Consider the following 23163-nt stretch of genomic DNA (forward strand, 5'->3'; position numbering starts at 1 on the left):
ATTAAGAAAATGTTCTGCATCCTACTTTGGTGAGTGGCATCTGGGGTCTTAAAAGCTTGCAAGCGGCCATCTAAGATGCATCAATTGGTCCCAACCACTTAGAGTAAAACAGAATGAAGAACACCAAAGACACAAGGAAAGTAGTAGCCCAAGAGACAGAACAGGACACATAAACCAGAGACTTCATCAGCCTGAGACCAGAAGAACTAGATGGTGTCCGGCTACCACCAATGAACATCCTGGACAGGGAACACAACAGAGGGTCCCTGATGGAGCAATAGAATGATGGGATGCAGAACTCAAATTCTACTAAGAAGACCAGATTTAATGGTCTGACTGAGACTGGAGGCAGTCTGGAAGGCATCGCCCCTGGACTCTCTATCACCCCAGAACTAAAACAATTTCTGAGGCCAATTCTTCAGACAGGCATTGGGCTGGACTGTGGGACATAAAGTGATACCTGTGAAGAATGTGCCTCTTAGCTCAAGTAGATACAAGAGACCAAAGGGGCAGCTTCTGGCCAGAGGTGAGATGGGAAGGCAGAGAGAGTTAGGAGCTGGTTGAATGTTCATGGGGAATCAGGGGCAGAGGGTAGGAGTGTGCTGTCACAGAATGGGGTGAGCAGTTGGGGTCTCATAACAGTGTATGTAAAAAAAATTTTTTTTTTGTATGGGAGACTAACTTGAAACGTAAACTTCATTTAATTACAACAATTAAAAAAAAAAGAATTTCCATTGAGGAAAAAAAAAGTAGGAAACAATGTAAGGCCAGCATTAGGGGATTTAATGAAGATATTACAGTGCTTCTGTACAATAGAATACTATGCACAGGTTAAAAAGGATAAAGTAGATCAATATGCAGCGACATGAAAAAATCTCAGTGAAATACTGAATGAAAAAAATCATGTGACTAACAGTAGATAAAGTGTGATCCAAGTTATGGTAAAAAAAAAAAAAATAGTTGGGAGGCTAGATACAACTATGAAGGGTATCATAGTGGTTAAGCTCTCGGCTGCTAACCAAAAGGTCGACAGTTCAAACACACCAGCCCCTCTGCAGGAGAAAGATGTGGTGGTCTGGTTCTGTAAAGATTACAGCCTTGGAAACCCTACGGGGCAGAGTTCTACTCTGTCCTGCAGTGTCGCTGTGAGACAGAAGTGACTCGACGCAAGCAGTGAAAAAACTTTTATTTTATGGATTTATACATTATTTGAATGTTTAAAATGCCTGTGTATTACTTTATAAATTTAAAAATCTGTATTTTATATTCTTTTGAAAGAAATTATATGCTTAGGAGGAAAATAAAACTGGATAGCTGGGAAGAAAAGGGCCACCTGACTTAATATGACTCCTTTTTAGAAAATGATGTAAGAAACTGAGAAACTAAACATTTAAATTCTATAGTACAAATTGATGACACATACTGAATAACTCCTGGCAGTTAAGAATACCCGAAGAATAGGTTAATTCACAGCAAAGACTATGTAGACCATCCACCATTACATTGCTGATTTAGCTGGGCTGGACGGCGGGTTTTAGGCTTAGGCAAGTGATTATAACAATCTCACAATTCTAGCCCTGAATCACCATGACAACATGAACATATAATTATATACATGCACTGGAAGAAAACCAACGAATGAGAAATACAAAAGCGTGCAGGGATAATTTTCTTTTTTTTAGTTCTGGAAAGGAAAACACAAAACAGAATGATTTTTTTTTAATGTTTCTTACAAAAGAACCCCATGTTTGCGAAAATAGTCAATTAAATGGACTTAAGTGTAACGTAACTTAAACACTACGACCATTTCCATCTTTCAGCCCTCTTGATTTATCAAAGCTCTCAACAGCACACTCAGGAGCATTCAAACAAAACTAAATAGCAATAAAGCTTTTCTAAGCTTCCTATAATTTGAGTGACAATTTATATAATTACAAGTATTTGACAACTTTTTTTACCACTTCTAAACGATTTTGAATATCTGCGGGTTTAGAAGATTATATTTTGAAATACATTTGTATACAAACCTGTCATAAAAAAGCAAAATAAATTAAGCTATTACTATGTTTAGACTGTTGGTTTATAGTGTGATCTATACGAAGTAAGAATTTTCAAATAAAGCTAAGAGAAGGGGTTAGTCACTGGATCTAAATACTAGTTGAAGCAGCCTGATTCCCTTTTGCTGATGGTTCAGATCTCACAAAGTAGAATCATATAATCAGCCTCATTCACATTAGAGAGACACAGAAGGAAGACCTTTAAAATATATGTATCTGTGCTAAATCCAAGGATAAACAGAAGAGAAATGATCAAATGCACCTGTATGTCTAAAGAGGACTAGGTGGAGTTTCTTTGTTACACATCGAACAAGCATTTGTCAAATACTACGTGTCCAGCACTGGGAACAAGAGATAACAATGTCCATCATCAAATAGCTCCATCATCAAAGAGCCAAGTGAATAATTACCACAGACAGGCATCCACAGGTAGGAAGACCACATATCCCACTGCCTGAGACCATTCGAGTGGACCTCTGTTGTTCTACCATAGTTTTTAAAATTAGTATTAATAACTTCAATCTCAAATGTGTCCCAGTTTAGACAATAAATTACATGATCATCTTATTCATAGGGGCACTCTGGGAACCACGGCAAGGCACTTAATTCAGCACTGGGGGGCTTCCTGGAAGAGATGTTGCCTGAAGTTAGTCTTAAAGGATAAATTAGCAACCACGTGAAGGCGAGAACAGAGGACCTAGAATGGACTCGAATGAAGCTAATTTTGTCTCAAGTATTTTCCTAACAAAGGAACCTTTTCCTTCGAACTCAAAATTATGTAATGTCACGTGTATTGGGATCCTGGTTCCTCAAACTCCCTTAACAAGCCTTTCACAGCTTCCAGGTTCCAGCAGAACATAAGCTCATGATGCTGGGACCCTTCCTCATAATTATTCATAGCTTGTTTCCTCCCAGGCATCAGGCAGAATCATGATCACAGTAGGGCTTAAAACCACTATTATATTGTAGCGAATACCTGTTACATTCGTTAGTCTACTATTTTTTCCTTTCAGAAAAGCTCCTCCTCCATCTAGTGAGGATGTATATTACATAGCTCCACCGCTTTCTACCATATGAGAAGGCATGTGACCCAGGAGGGCCAGAGTCCTTTTGGGAGGGTTGATTGGAATGCTAGGACATCACTAAGGACAATGAGCTGCTCATAACCTTCTTTACCAGCACATGCTAAATCCTGCCTAAAAATAAAGCCGTACCTCCCGTCTGTCAGTTTGTCATACTATGGTGGCTTGCACGTTGCTATGATGCTGGAGGCTATGCCACTGGTATTTCAAATACCAGCAGGGTCACCCATGGTGAACAGGTTTCAAAGAGCTTCTAAACAGACTAGGAAGAAAGGCCGGGGGATCTACTTCTGAAAATTAGCCAATGAAAACTGTATGGAAATCCACAGAATATTGTCCATTATAGTGCTGGAAGATGAGCCTCCTTGGTTGGCAAGACTCAATGGCCGACACAATGGACTCAAACATCAAGATGGCACAGGACCAGGCAACATTTCATTATGTTGTACAAAGGGTCACCATTACTCAAAGCTGACTCGACAGCAACTCACAACAACAAAAACAAAAAATAAAAGCCAACAGAATAAAATAAACCTGACAGAAGAGAAAAGAATCCTGAAGACATTCTTTGCATCCCTAGATGTAACAATGCCTAAAACTCTTGGATTTTCCCAGTACACAGGCCAACAATTCTACCTTCAGTTGTACAAAGAAAATGTCTTTATTTCTCTGTAACTGTGTAGTAGCAGATGGGAGTGTATGTATGTAGAGAAAACATATCTGGTAACGTCAGTTAAAGCCAATAATTTAAGTCAGACCCTGCTTAAAGGACTCAGGTAAATCTCAGTGTTTCAAGATCTGAGGTCTCTCACTCCTCTTCAAGAAAGCAAATAGGTGTATAACAGAGGAAGGTGGCTTTTGTGGTCTGGTGACAACCAAGGAGAAGTGGGATTCTCACACTCACAAGTTATTCGCAGGACTCTTGCTGATGTCTGCAGCAGGGTGGCTGGTCTTGCTGCTCCCTGACTAGTTAAGTACGAATGGTCCCTTCCCTGATCACTCTGTGTGCATCTGCTGCTGCTGAAGGCTACAACGTTCTCTTTGACTAGAGGAATGTGCCCAGTGGGCGGTGATCATCTCCTCTTTCTGAACTGGGCCCCACTCCAGCTCTAACTGGGGCTATGGTCTTCCCTCAGGTAGACGGGAACTCCCATTTTGCCTTTGGTCCACGTGTCCACACTACAGCCATTGGCTGTGGATTGGTCCTCACCATAAAAACTCTTCAGATAAGCCCACCATCAGCACCTTTAGCTACTTTCCCCATCCCTCCATAGGGCACGAGTGAATTTCTGGATCCTTTTACCACTACATGGGATCTAAGGGAAACCTAGGACACCCAAACTCAGCCCTGCCTGAACACGTGGATCCATCAATGCTGCTGCAGGCTTCTAAGGTTATCTCCTTCCAGGCTGCAATGGGAAGTAGGACAGGAGGCCCTACATCTTTGACCCGTCTCTTCCAAGACTTCAGCCTACAGAAAGACATACATCTCATAGTCGGCTTTCCCATCCACAGTCCACCAGTGTGAAAAGGACCAGCTTTTCCCTTTTTTTCTTCCTGTTTTGCCAAGACTTTCCATATTTAAAGCTCCATGATCAAAAAACCAAGACAAAAATTTCATAATCAGATTTTCCAGGCTTTCCTCTTCGTATGTTAAAGGACAAGATAAAAGAATTTACAAAATCCTTTTCCTTGTCAACAGAGCCTGGCTTTCCAGCCAGTTCTCTTGCTGCGTGCGTGAGAATTCTGTCTGGTAGCAGCAGGTTATTCTTTCTGGACTCCTGCAGGAACAACCCTAATTTAATCCTCTCCCTGCCCACGGGTCATGTACCCCAAAATGTAAGCGATAAGCACATTAATTTCTTTTTGAAATTATTATCCTAGATCAGTGGTTCTCAGTATTATTAGGAAGGCAAATTCTCAGACCTTACCCTAGACCTACTGAATCAGAAATTCCAGGAGTGGGGCCCAGAAATCTGTGTTTTAATGAGCTCCCCCAGGAGATGCACCCAGAAGATTGAGAATCACTGCCATATGTGGGTGTGTGTAAAAATGATAAATAGATAGATCAATAGATCGACAGATTGATAAATTGATCGATCCCTGGGTAGTGCAAATGGTTGACACGCTCAGCTGTTATCCAACAAGTTGGCAGTTTGAGGCCACCCAGAGGCACCTTAGAAGAAAGGCCTGGTGACCTACTTCTGAAAGATCATAGCCATTGAAAACGCTATGGAGCACAGTTCTACAGTTCTACTCTGACACATATGGAGTCACCATGAGTCGGAGCTGACTCGATGGCAACTGGTAACTGGTTTTATATATATAAAATGGTAATATATGTATATATATATGACCGGTAGCTGGTTTTATATATATGCGTATGTACATATACATACACACACACACACACATATATAAAAGATCCTCCTTTAAAATGATCAAGGTGTATATAACCTGTCTTTCTCAAAGCTCTCACCAACCTGAAGGAGGTCACAACATCAGCCCAAGGAGGGTCACTCTGGGCAGCTGAAGGGCTGATAAAGTATTTCTTATTTAATGTTCCTCCTCTTCAAAGGGAGAATTACATGGTAATGGGGGAGGAATATAGGGATAGTTACCTCTGAACACAAGCAGCACAACAAAGTCTAAAGCTCTGAATGGCTATCTGGGCCCCAGGCTTGACATCATATGTCTTAGTTATCTAGTGCTGCTAACCAGAAATACCACAAGTGGATGGCTTTAACAAAGAGAAGTTTATTCTCTCACAGTCTAGGGGGCTAGAAGCCCAAATTCAGGGTGACAGCTCCAGGTGAAGGTTTTCTCTCTCTGTCAGCTCTGGAGGAAGGTCCCTGTCATCAATCTCCCCCGGTCAAGGAGCTTCTCAGAGCAGGGACCGCAAGTCCAAAGGACATGCTATTCTCCTGGCTCTTGTTTCTTGGTGGTGTGAGGTCCCCCATCTCTCTGCTCGATTCTCTCTTTTCTATCTCAAAAAAGATTGATTTAAAACACAACCTAATCTTGTAGATTGAGTCCTGCCTCATTACCAGAACTGCCTCTAATCCTGCTTCATTAACATCATAGAGGTAGGATTTATAACACATAGGAAAATCACATCAGATGATAAAATGGTGGAAAATCATACAATACTGGGAATCACAGCCTCACCAAGTTGACATACATTTTGAGGGGACACAATGCAATCCATAACATCATATCATCTAAAGTGAGAAAACAGAGCCTCTCGTTAGAGGAATCTGTTGGGTCTTCACCTCTTGAAGATTCACCAGGTTACTAGGACATCTGTGAGACCCCATGAACATTTTATTTCTTATATATCTCCCCTCCCAAATGAATTAAGATTCTTTCCGGTCTTGAACTTTAAATATTAAACTGGAGAGTACTTACTTTCTGGCCCAAAATTCTGCGACTCCAAAGGCATGTACTATGTCCAATAAGCTGATCATGTAACACCAGACAGACTGCATGTCTGTATCTCTAAATCTGTAATTTAGAAAGCACTGAAGAAATAAAGGAGTAACACACATATGTGGTAATAAAAATAAGTCTATCCATCTGATTAGAGACTTACTTTTTATTTTAATTTCATGATAACTCTACAAGTGTATCATTGTAAGGTTATAAGAAACAGAAACCAAATCTAGCTAACCTAAGTAGATAACGGAACTTTCTGAAAGATCCTGAATAACTCAAAAAATTGAGGGAAGGCTGGGGAACCATCCAGGAAGGGATAGGAACAAGGGCAACTCCAGGGATCTAAGGAGCAGGAACAATAGGTGTCTTTATAGGGAAACACCACACGAGCCACCTCTGAGTTTCTTCTATCTTTCTGTAATCCTCTCAGGAAATAAAGTGCCAGAGAGAGACTCTGGGAGGCTAGCCTGAGTCACATGTCTGCCCCTTGGCCCAGGAACGGCAGAACACCTGGAGGGAGGGCCAAATCCAAAAATAAAATCAAGCTGCCATCACTAAAAAAAAAAGAGAAATGGATGCTGGGTGCCCAAAAAATACCTATCACGATTATGCCAGAAAAGCAAGTGTTAGCTAAGGAAACTAAAGCCCAAGGACATGAAAACTGCCCAGGATTCCACACCAGCGAATGTCAATGTAAACCCACGCTTTCTGACTCCTACATCATACCTCTTCCCTTTTCACTCCATTCGTCTGATTTTCAGACTTTAACCTTTATACTGGAATAGATAGTGGGCCCTTCATTGAGAAAATAGTAAACAAGAACCTTAATCTTTTGGCAGACTTTTAAATTTTGGGTTTTTTTGTGAAAATATACACAGTCATACACCATTTCAATAATTTCAGTGTGTACAACTCATCGACATTGATTACATTCAAGTTGTGCAAACATTCTCGCCATCCTTCTCCAATCTGTTCCACCACCATTGACTTAGACTCACTGCCGCAGAAGCTTTTCATCTAATCTTTCAAGTTGCTGTTGTCAGTTTGATCTCACAAAGATAATTCTGTAAAAGGGCACAACGGTCAAGGTAGACATATTTTATTTATTGGATAAACCATTTTTTGATTCCTAGAAGACTTTACAAGATAGTTTCAGTTTAAGGTTTAAAGTTTAAAGATTGTCTCAAGGCGATAGTTTTGGGGGATTCCTCTAGTCTCAATGGCTCCAGGAAGTCTGGCTTCCATTAAGTACTTGAAATTTTGACAAACATTAACTTTTAAAAGCCCAGAGGCTCTAGTGGTAGAAGAGTGTCCCTAAGAACACACTTCCTCCCCCCATTTTTTTCACTTTGCCTCTGCTGTGCTCCAAGAGAGTTGTGTGGTTTCCCAGAAAGCACATCAGGCTTAAAGCAAATTGTCTTAGCTTTTCCAAGAACTAGCCATGATACCCTGGGCAGGTTACTTAACATCTCAGCTTTCTCATCTATAAAATGACTGGGATGGATAGATCTCTAAATCCTATCTCCAAGATTTTAAGCAATTAAAATAAGAATAAGATCCATTTATTTTCAAGGGCATTGAGTTTCTCTAAGTCTGAAAACTCCTAGAGAGGTGGGATTGTATTTTATTGTCCATTGTAACCTTCCTAGCATGTATGAAATGATCCCCAAAAGCTTGTCTTCTGCCATCTTTTTCAAAAGTTGTAGTCAAACAACAAGGAAGAAGATTTAGCCCTCGAATGAAATCAGAAAAAGGGCTGACCTGCTGTCTTCCACCAGTCTCAGGCACACAAAAGAATCCTTCTAAGCAAAATATGTAGACTAAATCTGTATATGTGCTTACAAACGTAAAATAAAATCATTTTAATAACACAAGAAATAGCCTTATACACATCCCTGATTTTTTTTTAATTCACCAAATGGCATTAGAGAGAAGTATAAATTTTTAAACTATAATTCATCTGCCTTTCATCACATTATGTTAATAGAGCCCTTTATGTGAAAACAATACGACTAATTCCTATTAAAGCTTTCCTGAATAAAAAGCTCTTTTATGGACACAGAAATCCACTTTTTCTAAATCTCATTTCTTTTCATCTTTGCCACAGCCAGTCCGCTCTTCCTTTGTGCAAAAGAGTAAATCCTTTCGCAGCCAACAGGCTCAAACACCACAGCGACTGAGATTACCAATACCCACGTCCCAGCTGAATAAACCGCAAGGAACATGTCTCCTCACCTTTCACCCTGAAGTAATCACAGCACTGGAAGTGCAGCTTCCTTGGTGACAAATGACAGGGACATTGTCCCTCACACTTTAGCCTTGGAAACTGACTTCAATAATGGATTGTAAAGTTATCTTTTTAAAAATAAATTTCACCAGGAGTAACAGCAAATTTAAAAACAAAAACTTCTCAAGTGTCTCAAATCTTCTCCACCCTTTTGTATTCAGCAAAAATATTTTCACTTATGATCGATTTAATACAGGCAGTCCCTGGGTTACAAATGTCTGCCTTACATACGATCCATGGTTATGACCCAACTCCCAGAAAGCCTATTATATTAAAAATTTGAGGTACATACAATGGTTCATAATAACAAACAGGTGTTACTTTGTGGTGTGCATCAAAATTATTATTATTATTACTGTATTATTATGTTAAAGATGTTTTAGTGTATCTGGAAGTGTTTTTAATGTTTTTTATGCACAGAACGGTACATTATATACTATATACTAAGACAAACATTTGACTGACTGATGTTACATACAAACCGTACCTAACTGTTCTGACTTACATACAAATTTGACTTAAAGACAGACTTAGGAATGGAACTTTTTAAAAATACTGTCTATATTTTTAAAGTGTTGGTTGCAAGTTTCTTTCATCCTAATATCGATAAATTATTTGAAGGCACAGATTAACTCTTTCATTGCTGATGACTTCCATTTCATAACCTCTGCATAGTTAAGTGCTCTGTGCCCAGAAAGTTTTCTAAATACCCAATAAAATAATTTAAAATTCCTTGATAAATGCAAGGAAATGTATAGGCATATCTAACCCAATGTCCTCCTGGCAATAAAAACTTGGATCTGGTCAAAACTGTACTCCAAACTCATTATTTTCTCCCTTTTCTCCTCCATATTCCTTGTCATCAACTAACTCCTTAGCTTCACCAAATGAGAAAGCATTCAACTCCTTCTCTCTCACCTGTTATATTAACTCATCACTAAATCTTGTAATGTCTTCCTCCCAAAATAAAAACCATTGCTGTCGAGTCAATTCCAACTCATAGAGACCCTATCGGATGGAGTAGAACTGCCCCATAGAGTTTCCAAGGAGCACCTGGTAGATTTGAACTGCCGACCTTTTGGTTAGCAGCCATAGCACTTAACCACTACGCCACCAGGGTTTCCAGTGTCTTCCTCAGAAATGTCAAATGTGGTCCCATGTTTCTAACCCACCTCCACTGCTTTAATGCAAAGGCTCCACATCCCTTGTATAGATGACTGTAATCATTTCCACTCCTTTGTCTCCCTGATCCTGTCTCTGCCCCCATTTCACTCTGTGCTTGGCACCACCACCTGCTATCTTCCTAAAACCTAGAGATGGTCATGGCAGCCTCCAATTTACTATTCCAGAGTAGGCAGAGAGCGCACCTACTGGCCGAAGGATGCACCAAAGCTGGGGGGGAGCAGGAGAAGAAACAGTCCAACCTCTGTCCTCTGATCTGCTGACCTTCTGCCAGTGCCTCCTGTTGGCTGAATCAAAACGGAAACCAGAAGGGAAGGGATCCTGGGTGACACAGACTATAAGTGACAGGTCCCCAGGCTACACAGCAGGACAGAGCTGGATGGAGAAAGGTTTACGGAGGCAAATGGAGAATAACCCACACTCCAACCCCTTAGCCATTTGCCAGATGTCCACACAACCTATAAGACCGAGCTCAAAAGTTACCTCTCCAGGCAAAATTAATTACCCTCTTCTCTTTTTACTTTATTTTTCATATCTATGTCTATATATCACTTGTACCATTTCATTGTAATTTGTCTGTTTACCTATCTTTTTCCCTAAAATCCGTAGGCCCTCAAAGGTTGAAACAGCATCATATGTTTCATTTACTTCATATGGTTCCTGGCATACTGCTGGCCTCCAGTGTGTATGTCGATGCATTAAATAAACAGATTGAGACACACACAGGGCTTTCCTCAACCTTTTGCATGAAAAGAATATAACAATCAAATGCCATGTATATAAATCCATAGACCCTTCCTAATGCTGGGGTCCAGTCTCCTGTGTCCACACTGCCCCAAGAAAGTTCATGGGGGACACCACATGCCTTGTCAAGGAAGAACTCTTTAATTAACTGCTTAATAGATCAGCCAGATTCCCATTCACCAGTTACACAGATTTCCCTAAAGCTCCCTGGGGTGGCTAGACCTTGACCCTGCTCACGGCATCTCTGGAGCACCAGAACTCTGCAGACTTCTGCACACACTAACACGTGCACACACTAACGTTCACACACCCTGACATCTGCACACACTAACGTTTGCACACACTAACATCTGCAAACACTAATGTTTGCACACAGACTGACGTTTGCACACTAATATTTGCACACACTAATGTTTGCACACACTGACATCTGCACAGTGATGCTGCATACACTGACATTTGCACACACTAACGTTTGCACATAGTGACATTTGCAAACACTGACATCTGCACACTCTGATATCTGCACACACTAACAACTGCACACGCTAACATTTGCGCACACTGACATCTGCACACGCTGACACTCACACATACTGTTTGCACACACTAACATTTGCACACACTAATGTTTGCACACACTGACATCTGCACACACTAACATTTGCACATACTAACATCTGCACCCACAAACATCTGCAAACACTAATGTTTGCACACAGACTGACATTTGCACACACTAATATCTGCAAACACTAACATCTGCACACACTAACGTTTGCACACACTGACAGTTGCCTTTTCCACTCTGTGGCATTAAGACGTGTGCTCCGTATGTCATACTCACACTGGATGACAATCTCATCTGACTTGAAATGGGGGCATCACTGGATTTACTCACATAAACTTGATGCATGATTTTCTCTCTGCCGTGGATTGAATGGTGTCCCCAAAAAACGTGTGTCAGCTTGGCCAGGCCAAGTATTGTGTTTGTTCCCCATTTTCTCACCTGATGTGATTTTCCTGCGTGTTGTAAATCCTACCTCTATGATGTTAATGAGACAGGATTAGAGGCAGTCCTGGTAATGAGGCAGGACTCAATCTACAAAATTAGGTAGTGTTTTCAGTCAATCTCTTTTGAGATAGAAAAGAGAGAAGTGAGTAGAGAGACAAGGGAACCTCATACCACCAAGATATCAATGCCAGGAGCAGAGCGCGTCTCTTGGACCTGAGGTTCCTGCACAGAGAAGCTCTTAGACCAGGGGAAGACTGATGACGAAGACCTTCCTCCAGAGTCGACAGAGAGAGAAGGCCTTCCCCTGGAGGTGACGCCCTGAATCTGGCATCTCTCACTAGACTGTGAGAGAAAAAATTTCCCCTGTTAAAGCTATCCACTTGCGGTACTCCTGTTATAGCAGCACTAGATAACCAAGACAGATGGGTTTAGTATATAGCTAACCATTCATTTTTTACATAGGAAAATATGTTTCAATATGCCCACAGGAAATTTTAAGATAAAGATCAGCTATAGAAAAAAAATTTTTCAAACCATAAGGAGAAAAGAAGCAAAGTAATTCAATCTAGAAACAGTCAGGATAAGAAAATATATATATAAGAAAGCGTAATAAGATGAAATCATAAAATAAGATGGAGAGAATAAGACCATAAATACAAATAAAAGCAAATTAAAATTCAAGGTTTCATTTCTAGCAATATGCGATTTATAATAAACAACAGAAAGGTTAAAAATAAAGCAAAGATGAATATATGCCAGGCATGTAAAAATAAAAGCAAGCATGTGTAGTATTATTAACATCAATCAAACAGAAGTCAGGTAACTTCTGGGACAAGGAGGGATTTATAGTGATATAAGCTGTAATTCCCCATGAAGATAACAGTTGTTATAAACCTTCATGTCTAAATAGCATACCATGCCTAAACAGCAAAAACCGTTAGGAAAAATGTGGATTTATCTAACTCAAAATTACTGTCTAATGGAAAACCTTAACTCATTTCTTTCATAAAGGGCATGTCAAGTGGGCAAAAATAAAGAAGAACAGAGAATTTGAATAGTACTATCACCAAATTTATTTTATTAACGTATGTAGAATGAATACCAAACACAGACATTATTCTTTACTTTCAAACAACTCTAAAGCACTACGAAAAATTGGCCATGTGTCAAATCAAAATAAAACCTCCAGCAAATTCCTCCAAGTTGAAATGTACAGATCGTATTATCTAATCACAACACTAAAAAGTCATTAAAATTATACTATTTACAAATAAGCAACTATGAAGAGACTACATATTAGAAGGTATAGGGTGCAGCCAAACTGATACTTAGAAGAAAAGGCATAGCCCTAAGTACATTTATTAGAAAACAACTGAAAATAAACTAAGCATTCAGCTAAGCATCTAGAAAAAAGGAGGACACAGTAATTAAAATATAATTTAGAGAAGGAATTAATAAAGGTAAGAACAGAAATGCATAGAATTAAAAAAACCAAATAAACAAAAATGGCAGACCTAAGAAATGAACTCTAAAGCTGGTTCTTTGGAAAGATCACTAAAATTAGGAATATTTGTCATTAGTTTAACCAAGAAAGAAGGAGAGATGACACAACTACACAGCAGAAGGACTGGGGAAAAGAAGCGATCATACCCTGGAAATCTGTTTTTAATTTCAAAAAAACACTATGCACATCTCTGTAAGTAATCAATGTGAAACTATAAAAAAGGGATTATTTCACAAGAAAACTTAAATGACCAAAGAAAGCACAAAAAAGTGATCAAAATATGAAAATTCAGACACATCACAGAAAAAAAGTTGAAAATTAGTCAAAAGTCGATTTCCCAAAAAGACACCAGGCACAAGTATTATTAAATGAAAATCCTATCAAAATTTCAAGGAATAATTAAATGCTATATAATTGAAACTTCTCCAATTCAATATACAGTTTATCAGAAACCAAGAGCAAATATCCTTACTAATGATAAAACATAAAATGCTGAAGCATTCTCATTAAATTCAGAGCAAGAAAAGCATGCCTACAATCCACAACTATTATCCTGATGGGTCTATACAATAAAATAACCCACTACCATCGACTTGATTCTGACTCATGTTACTTGCATCCACAATCAACGTCCATGGAAGTAGCAGTCAAGAAACTGAACAACATATTGCATTGGGCAAATCTGCTGCAAAAGACCTCCTTAAAGCGTTACAAAGCAAAGATGTCGCCTTGAGGACTAAGGTGCGCCTGACCCATGGCATGGTGTTTTCAAGTGCCTCAAATGCATGTGAAAGCTGGACAATGAATAAGAAAGACCAAAGAAGAACTGATGTCTTTGAATTATGGTGTTGGCGAAGGATACTGAATATACCATGGAATGCCAGAACAAATAAATATGTCTTGGAAGAGGTACAGCCAGAATGTTCCTTAGAAGCAAGGATGACGAGACTTTGTCTCACGTTCTTTGGACGTGTTTTAAGGAGGGACCAGTTCCTGAAGAAAGACACCATCGTAGGTAAAGTAGAAGGTCAGCAAAAAAAGAGGAAGACCCTCAACAAGAAGCATTGACACAGTGGGTGCAGCAATGGGCTTAAACATAACGACTGTGAGGATGATGCAGGCTCTGCAGTGTTTTGTTCTGTTGTACACAGAGTCACTATGAGTTGGAACCAACTCGATGTCACCTAATAACAAGTGAAACAAGTCAGACATAAAAGGGCAAATACTGTGTGATCCTGCCGACATGAAACATCTAGAATAGCAAATGCGTAGAGAAATGTACGCTTAAAAATGATTAAAAGGTCAAAATTTTTGTTATATATATTTTACCATGATAAAATTTAAAAAAAAAAAACAATAAACAATGTGGTCCTGATACAGGAACCAAAAAATAGATCAACGGGAGAAATAGAATGCATAAATAAAACCAGGAGTATGTGAGAACATAATATAAGAAAGGCAGTATTTCAAATCTGTGAGGAAATGATGGATCACTCATTAAATAATATTATACTGGGAACTTTTCTACAGAACATTTAGAAAGTTGTAATTATTTTTACTTGTATAAAGGAAAAGCAATGGTCATACTGAATATGTTTGTTTTCACATTAAGCATATTTTAGTCTGAAATATGTCATTTGAGTGGATAAGTTAGAAATAATTCATATTTGTCAATTGATACTAGCCACAAAAATGTTTTCATTTTCAGTGGCATTAAACTTTGCTTTAGGCAATTGATTTAATTAAAGGAGCCCTCCTAATTAACTCTAGGGGAGATGCAGCAAGAGACAATTTCTCACTTGGAAAGAGAAGCAGCCTGATGTAGTGCAATGAAAAGACTGAGCCCTGGTCTCAAGCCCTGACCGCTAGGACTAACAAACTTCATCCATCCTGATCTGTGACACTCTGAGACTTAACCCTTCTCCTTTGGCTTTCCTCAGCCAGTGCTGTGGTTCCTTCAGCGTCTGATGCCAACCTCATCAATCCTACAAAAGGATGTCAAGACTCTGAGATTATCTTCCCCTGAGACCTAGGCTGGGAGGGAGGAACCAGGAGCTGCTTCCTTGCCAATGAAAAACAACCCAAACCATTGCTGTTGAGTTGTTTCCGACTCATAGCAACCCCACAGGACAGAGTAGAACTGCTCTATAGGGTTTCCAAGGAGCAGCTGGTGGATTTGAACTGCTGACCTTTTGGTTAGCAGCCGAGCTCTTAACCACCTGCACCCCCAGGGCTCCTATACCCCGTTTTAAGAGCTTGTAGTTTCTAAAGTTGTTGATATGATTTGTTGACCACTAGAGTATTAGGGGAGCCCTGGTGGCACAGTGGTTAAGAGCTCGGCTGCTAACCAAAAGGCTGGCAGTTTGAGTCCACCAGCTGCTCCTTGGAAAACCTATGGGGCAGTTCTACTCTGTCCGATAGGGTTGCTATGAGTCAGAACCGACTCAATGGCAACGAGTCTTTGGTTAGAGTATTAGGGAGGAACAGCAGATTACCTAATACTATTGCTTAAACTATTAGACGTTTCTGCGGACCTAAAATTCAGACAGGGACTCAGCTGTGGTTTAATACCAAGAAGAACAAGCCCACAGTTTCTTGAAATCAATTAAAACCCACTGTAGACAACTGGATCCCTGGAATATCAGGATAGTGATAAAATTCATAGGACATGCACTGAGTTTTAGAAAATTTGACATTTCAGAGAGATTTCCTGTTTTTCTGCCATGGTGTGCCTGCTAACTTCAGAAGGTGGCCCGTTCTACCCAAGCTCTAACTGAATATTGCATCCACCAAACCAGACAGCCTCTCCATTCCCCTGGATAAAACACATAAAAAATAGCACAAGTTCAAAGAGTGTCACTCCATATCCCAAAATTTTGTTCCTAAAGTTCTAACTTGGAGCACCTGCAACCAGAGAGGCTGAGAACTCCAGGCAATGAGTATTTAGACGCTTATTCACATCAGTGAGTAAACGCGTGCAGAAGATGTATGGAATGTGAAGCCGCAGGGACTGCAGATGGGGATCGCTAGACAATGCACCCTGGACCAGGCAGAGATACTTCCATCTATACCAACCTAGCAGGAGAAAGATGTGGCAGTCTGCTTCCGTAAAGATTTACAGCCTTGGAAACCCTATGGGGCAGTTCTACTCTGTCCTGTAGGGTCGCCATGAGTCAGAATTGACTCGACAGCAATGGGTTTGGGTTTTTTTGGTATACCAGTCTAAGGATTTCACTTATTTCCCAGTGAGACCAGACTAGAAAGACATTTATAATCTTAGTAGTAGTTTGTTGCTTTTTACAGCTTCAGTAAACCTTACACAGTTTATTTTGGAGCATATTTTGGCCATTCTCAACTAATCACTTCTATCTTTATTTCTAAAAGTTCCGAGTTAAAAATCACATTGAACTAGGTGGTTTCAAATGACAGCCGGGTGGTTGTGAAGGCCAGGTGCACAGATGAGCAGTCCTACTTTCTCCCTGAACAGAGACCCACCGTATTCCTTTCTGGGTGTGCCACGCGTAGTGCATCTTTTCCTCTAATTACATTATCTTTACCTAGAAAATGCCAAAGTTCTCTCTTCTCCACCCGCCAAATAAAGCATTATATTCTCTCCTTGTATTATCTCAGACTGTACTAACCATTCCTTGTGCCTACAGATTAACCCATTGCCATCGAGTCAATTCTGACTCATAGCGACCCTACAGGACAGAGTAGAACTGACATATAAATAATGTTTCCTACCCTGCTTTAGTCTTATTCAGATCAACACAGCAAAAGAAGGATTATTCAGGTTTCTGATCAAACCCCAAGTTTCTCTTCAATACCTCCTACTTGCAGGGCAAGCCACTGGAGCTGGAAGACAACGATCAGTCAACTTAGACAGCAACCTGTCACCTCCCAGGCTGTTTCCTCATCGTCAAGTCAGTGCAGAAAAGGGTGCCTACTCCTTGGTCTGTCACATGTCACATTCCTTTTTTAAAGTTCTGAGGAATAGCAGCGGTGCTTAATAATGTCAAATCACACCAGCAAAATCAGTAGTTAGTATCAAAGCATCACCAAATCCCAAAACCATGTAAAACCCCACCTTGGTTTATCAACTTGATCCTCCACGTCACTCTCAGTCGAGGACTTTGAAGCATCTATCTATCCAAAAAAGGGTGGCAGTCAGAGAAAATGCGAATTAAAAAAAAGAAAACGTCCTCGGTGATGATCACGGTCCAGCCTGAGTCTCTCCAGGTCAGTTGTCCCCTGGGATCCTAAAGTTTTATTGGGAAAAATCTTTCCTAAATAGAGATTAACTGTGGTGCTCAGATCCCCATTCAGAAATAATCTCCTGGCTCATTAAACCCAAAGCAAACCTACTGGTGTCAAGTCGATTCACAGCGACGCTACAGGACAGAGTAAAACTGCCCCACAGGGTTTCCAAGGAGTGGGTAGTGGATTTGAACTGCTGACCTTTTGGTTAGCAGCCGAGCTCTTAACCACTGCGCCACCAGGGCCCCTCCTGGCTCATGAGCCTCAGGAAAAACCTACCACCTCTGCAGACAGAATCTTTTTTCCTAAAGAGTGACATTTTTAAACTCTCATTCATCAGATACTTCTGAAGCATCAGGAGTCCATGGTGGTGCAATGGTTAATGTTTCAGCTGCTAACACAAAGATTGACAGTTCGAGTCCACCCAGGGGTGCGTTGGAAGGAAGGCCTGGTGATCTACTTCTGAAAAAGCAGCCATTGAAAACCCTACAGAACCGACTTCTACTATGATGCACGTAGAGTGCCGTGAGTTGGAATCAACTCGGCCCCAAGTGGATGAAGCACCAGGCACTGTACTAAAATACTTTGCTTTCATTATCCAATCCCCATAGTAACACTGCAAAGTAGGCATAATTAGGGTCGCTATGAGTTGGGATCGACTCAGCGACAACAGGTTTAATCCCATTTTCAGACGAGTCAACCAAAGGCGCAGAGACATTAAAGAACAAGACACAGAAACAAGAAACGGATACACTGGGCCTCACACCAGCTCAGCCTGATTTCCAAGCTCGTGCTTTTCCACTCCACTGCACCTGGTCTGTGCTCTTCTGCTCACCAACTCGCATTCTGGGCTCATCCTAAAACACTCCTTACTTCGCCTGCAGCTCTCCCGTGCGTGCTCAACCTTGGGTCTAATCACTCCACTTTTCCATTTTTAATATGCCTGGGCTTCCTGCATTTATTATACTACAATTCTGTATCCTCTCAAGACTTGTCTCCTGCTTGTGTTTCTGTGTTTTGCCAACCACAGAGCAATCCCAAGTCTTAACCTTATACTACCATTTCTTCATCGCCCAAGATGTCACTTGCTTCCCAAGACCTAAAACAGAACATTGTACATGGTAAGAATTATACTTTTAATTTATAATTGTTGTATCTCTTGGAAAGCAATCTAGCAATACGTATTAAGAGTTAAAGAGGTTCATATTGTTTAACTTAGTATTCCCACCTTGAAGAATTTATGCTGAGTAAAAAAATTACTACAGGAAAAAAGTCATATGCACTGCAGCATTATCTAAAGAGTGAACATTTGGGAATAAATCTAAAATATTCAAAGTGGAAGAATGATAAAATAAATCAAGGTACCTCCACCCATAGATGTCTTTGAATGATGGTGTTGGTGAAGAATATTGAATATACCATGGACTGTCAGAAGAATGAACAAATCTGTCTTGGAAGAAGTACAGCCAAAATGCTCCTTAGAAGCAAGGATGGTGAGACTTCGTCTCACATACTTTGGACATGTTATCAGGAGGGACCAGTTCCTGGAGAAGGACATCATGCTTGGTAAAGTACAGGGTCAGCAAAAAAGAAGACGACCTTCAACAAGATGGACTGACACAGTGGCTGCAACAATGGGCTCAAGCATAACAACAACTGTGAGGATGGCACAAGACCAGGCAGTGTTTCGTTCTGTTGTCCACAGGGTCACCGTGAGTCAGAACTGACTCGATGGCACCTAACAACAACATCCACTGAACCATCAAGTTTTCATAAAAAAGTATATTTAGAAAGAATATATAGAAACATGGGAAAATATTTTGTATGTCAAGAGAAAAATGGTAAATAAAACTGGAAATATGAGTGCAACTATGAGACATACAAGGAAATGCCCAAAACCTAGAAAAATATGCAAAATAAAAATACACAAATGATTTGTATGATTTTTTTTGTTTTTATGATCTAAAGAAGTTAGGGAAAAAAAATCTGTTTAATTAATTTCCAAGCATATCCCTTATGTCCACCACAAGAATTCGATCATGGCCTCTGTATCACAGGGCAATGAAGGGGGACATTTTGTATTTTGTGTAACTGATATCATACAGTAGTAAATTCTTGAGCAAGAACCCTGATTACAGTCTTACAAATCACAAAGACCAGCTCACAGCACTAAAATTGATATTTTCAGCCCCTTTCTTCATTGATGGCTCTGAGCACACTGTTTATTTCTGAGCTACAACAACAGGAAGAAGATGAATCCAAAATGAAAAATCAGTCAAAGTCTACAAATAGCCACCACAGCTGCAAATCAAAGGGTAATCTTCACACAAACATGCACAGCAATACCTGCTTCCACATCGGTCTTTCAGTCCCACCTGAACAAACTGGAGGGTCCCTGAGTGTGCGCACAGCAGAGGGGCGGTGGCAATAATCCACACCATGTTCATTCTCCTGAAGACTTCCAGAAGACACCTCTGTTTACAGAAAATTGGGCTCACTGTGCAGTTTTTGCCTTTCTAGCTAACCCTCTCTTTGCAATATCTCCCACATCGAAGATTTTTCTTGCCACTGCTACCAAAGCAGCTCAGGCTCTTATCATATCTTGACTGGAACATTCTAAACTGGCTTCTGCCTCCTCCAGCTGTTCAGACACCTGTACAATCTCATGCCCCCACCAGATACACGTGCACACTCCTGCAAAGATTACAGCCTAGGAAACCCTATGGGGCAGTTCTGCTCTGTCACATGGGGTCACTATGACTTGAAATCAACTCGACGGCACCTAACAACAACATACATATATACACACACACATATGTATGTGTGTGTGTGTGTGTGTATATACATATATAAAATTAGTAAGCATTCATTAAATGTCCACTGGTTGCCAGCCAGGCCCTGTGCTAACTCCTGGCAATTCAATTGTGAACCAATCCTACCCTCATAAAACTCACAATCTGTGGAAAAGACAAGAATTAATAACCAGTTAAAACAAGCGAACAGTTTCAACTATGGTAAGAGCTGCAAAACCAAGGTATATGGTGCTACAGGAGAAGAACTAGTCAGGAAGACGAGAGAGACTTGCCTGGAGAAATGGAGGATCCAGTGGACACTCAAAGCAAGAGAAGGAGTTAAAGAGGCAAAAGCTGAATGAGCCTGGGAAAGTAGCAGGGCCACAATGTGAAAGACCTCGTCAGCCATGTTAACGACTTGGTCTTACCCTAAGAGCAACAGGAATGTACTTTAAGATTTTAAGCTTTGGAGGAACATAATAACATTATCATATTGGCCTACAGAAAAGATCACTTTGGTTGCTAAACAGAGATTTTCTGGAAGCAGATCAGCGTGGTTGCAAGAAGACCAATACAGAAGTGACTGCAGTGGTCCTGGGTGGGCTGCCTGCAGCATGGACTGGTGAAGACAGGGAGAAGTGGGCTGACTTGAGAGATACTTAGAAGGAGAAATCTATAGAAGTTGGTCATATATTGGGTATGGAGGATAGGAGTATAGGTTAAAGCTGATGCTTTCTCCTCACCACCACCCCCAATGAATTAATTATATTGTGATAAGTATATACATAACAGAAAATTTGCCATATCAAGATTTTTTGCATGTACAATGTAATAACATTATTTGCATTGTGTTGTGCAACCATCACCATGAGGCTGACTCCTGGATTTCCAGCTTATATAACCCAGATGGTAGTGGGATCATTCCCTAAAATATGAAAAACTAAAGAGAACCAGGTTTGGGTTGGAAATTCTGAAATCGGGGAGGAACATATCAACTTTGAAGCACCTTTGGATCAGACTTGTCATGGAGATAACTGAATATGTCAGTCTGGAGCCCAAAGGAGAGTTCTAGGTTGGAGGTAGAAACTGATGGGTCATTGAGGCTGCTCCTCTTCATTTATTCATTCAATTCAGACATCAGTGAGTGCCCTCAGTGTGGCAGGTACTGTGTTAGAGACAGAGAATGGAGAAAGTAATAAGATGCCATCCCTTCCCTTCAGTAGCAATGCCTCCCTTACTCTACAGAATAAAGTCCAAATATTTTATATTAGTAATATACAGAACTGATGCCTTTGAATCATGGTGTTGGCAAAGAATACTGACTAAACCGTGGACTGCCAGAAGAACAAACCAATCTGTCTTGGAAGAAGTACAGCCAGAATGCTTCTTAGAAGCAAGGATGGTAAGACTTCATCTCACATACTTTGGACATGTTATCAGGAGCGACTCGTCCCTGGAGAACATCATGCTTGGTAAAGTAGGCGGTCAGCAAAAAAGAGGAAGACCCTCAGTGAGATGAACTGACACAGTGACTGCAACAATAGACTCAAGCATAATAATGATTGTGAGGATGGTGCAGGACCGGGCAGTGTTTTGTTCTGTTGTACATAGGATTGCTATGAGTTGGAACCAAGCTCAACGGCATCTAACAACAACAATATACAGGTTACTTTACAGTCTAGTCCCTACTTATTCTTAGGGGTAAACACTCAAGTTCTAAATTCTTCAGGCCAATCAAACTGGTGTGCTTGCTATCCTCCAACAATGAGTGATGAGTTCCTGCCTCTGCACCCTTGCCCATGATGTAACCTGCCTCCATCCCCCAGTGCAAGACAACTTCCTCTGTTCCCTCTATCTATAGAAAACCCTTCAAGAGGCTGGTCAAGTCCGTCCTCCTCCCCAGATCCTCCTAAAACCTAAGGCGTGAAGATGACTTAAGATTCCTCCCCTATAAAATTCACAAATAATTTGCAATCGGAAATTCCCCCCCCATACAAAATAATTTAATTTGAACACTTTTGGGAAAGACAAGATTCCATAAGGTTAGCCTTACAACGCGGACATTGTTGCACATAACATTAACCCAAATGGCAAAATCAGAATTCTGGATATCCCCAAAACAAATTCGGAATCCCTGGGTGGTACAGTTGACACACTTGGTTGATAACTGAACGGCTGGAGGTTCGAGTCCACCCAGAGGCATGTCAGAAGAAAGGCCTAGCAATCCGCTTCCGAAAAATCAGCCACTGAAATCTCTATGGGGCGCATTTCTTCTTTGATACGCACAGGGTCACCGTGAGTCAGAATCACCTCACTGGCAACTGGTAAAATGAATTTCGTCTTCTGCCTTTCTCATCCTGTATCTAGGTATTCCCCATTTTTACTATCACAGTTCTCAGAACTTAAAACTTTCTTTCCACCTCCTTTTTCCTTCTTTTTTTTTTTTTTCAGTCTAGAAAATTACAGTATTTAAAAGAGCTGAGTTTCACATTTCAGCAAAAGGTACCATCATCTATAACAATGCCTCTGATTGAGGTCCCAGACTGTGTTATAAAATTCTGTGCACTACTTTATCAATTTGTACATTTTTGTGGATCTAGATAACAATACCTTAAATGGAAAATAAAGAGCTACACATGCTCAATCTGTCATAAACTGTGTAAGAAAAACTACAAATCCCAAACTGGTTGACAAAAAGTCATCAAATGTCAAGTCTGCTGAGTTTAGAAATGTGCGGCCTAGGGCATCTGCACTGAAAGCAGTCAATAAAACACAAACAATACAATGCAAACTGCACACCCACAATTA

The sequence above is a fragment of the Trichechus manatus genome, unplaced genomic scaffold, assembly GCF_000243295.1.
Source record: "Trichechus manatus latirostris isolate Lorelei unplaced genomic scaffold, TriManLat1.0 scaffold00092, whole genome shotgun sequence".
In the NCBI taxonomy this organism is placed as follows: domain Eukaryota; kingdom Metazoa; phylum Chordata; class Mammalia; order Sirenia; family Trichechidae; genus Trichechus; species Trichechus manatus.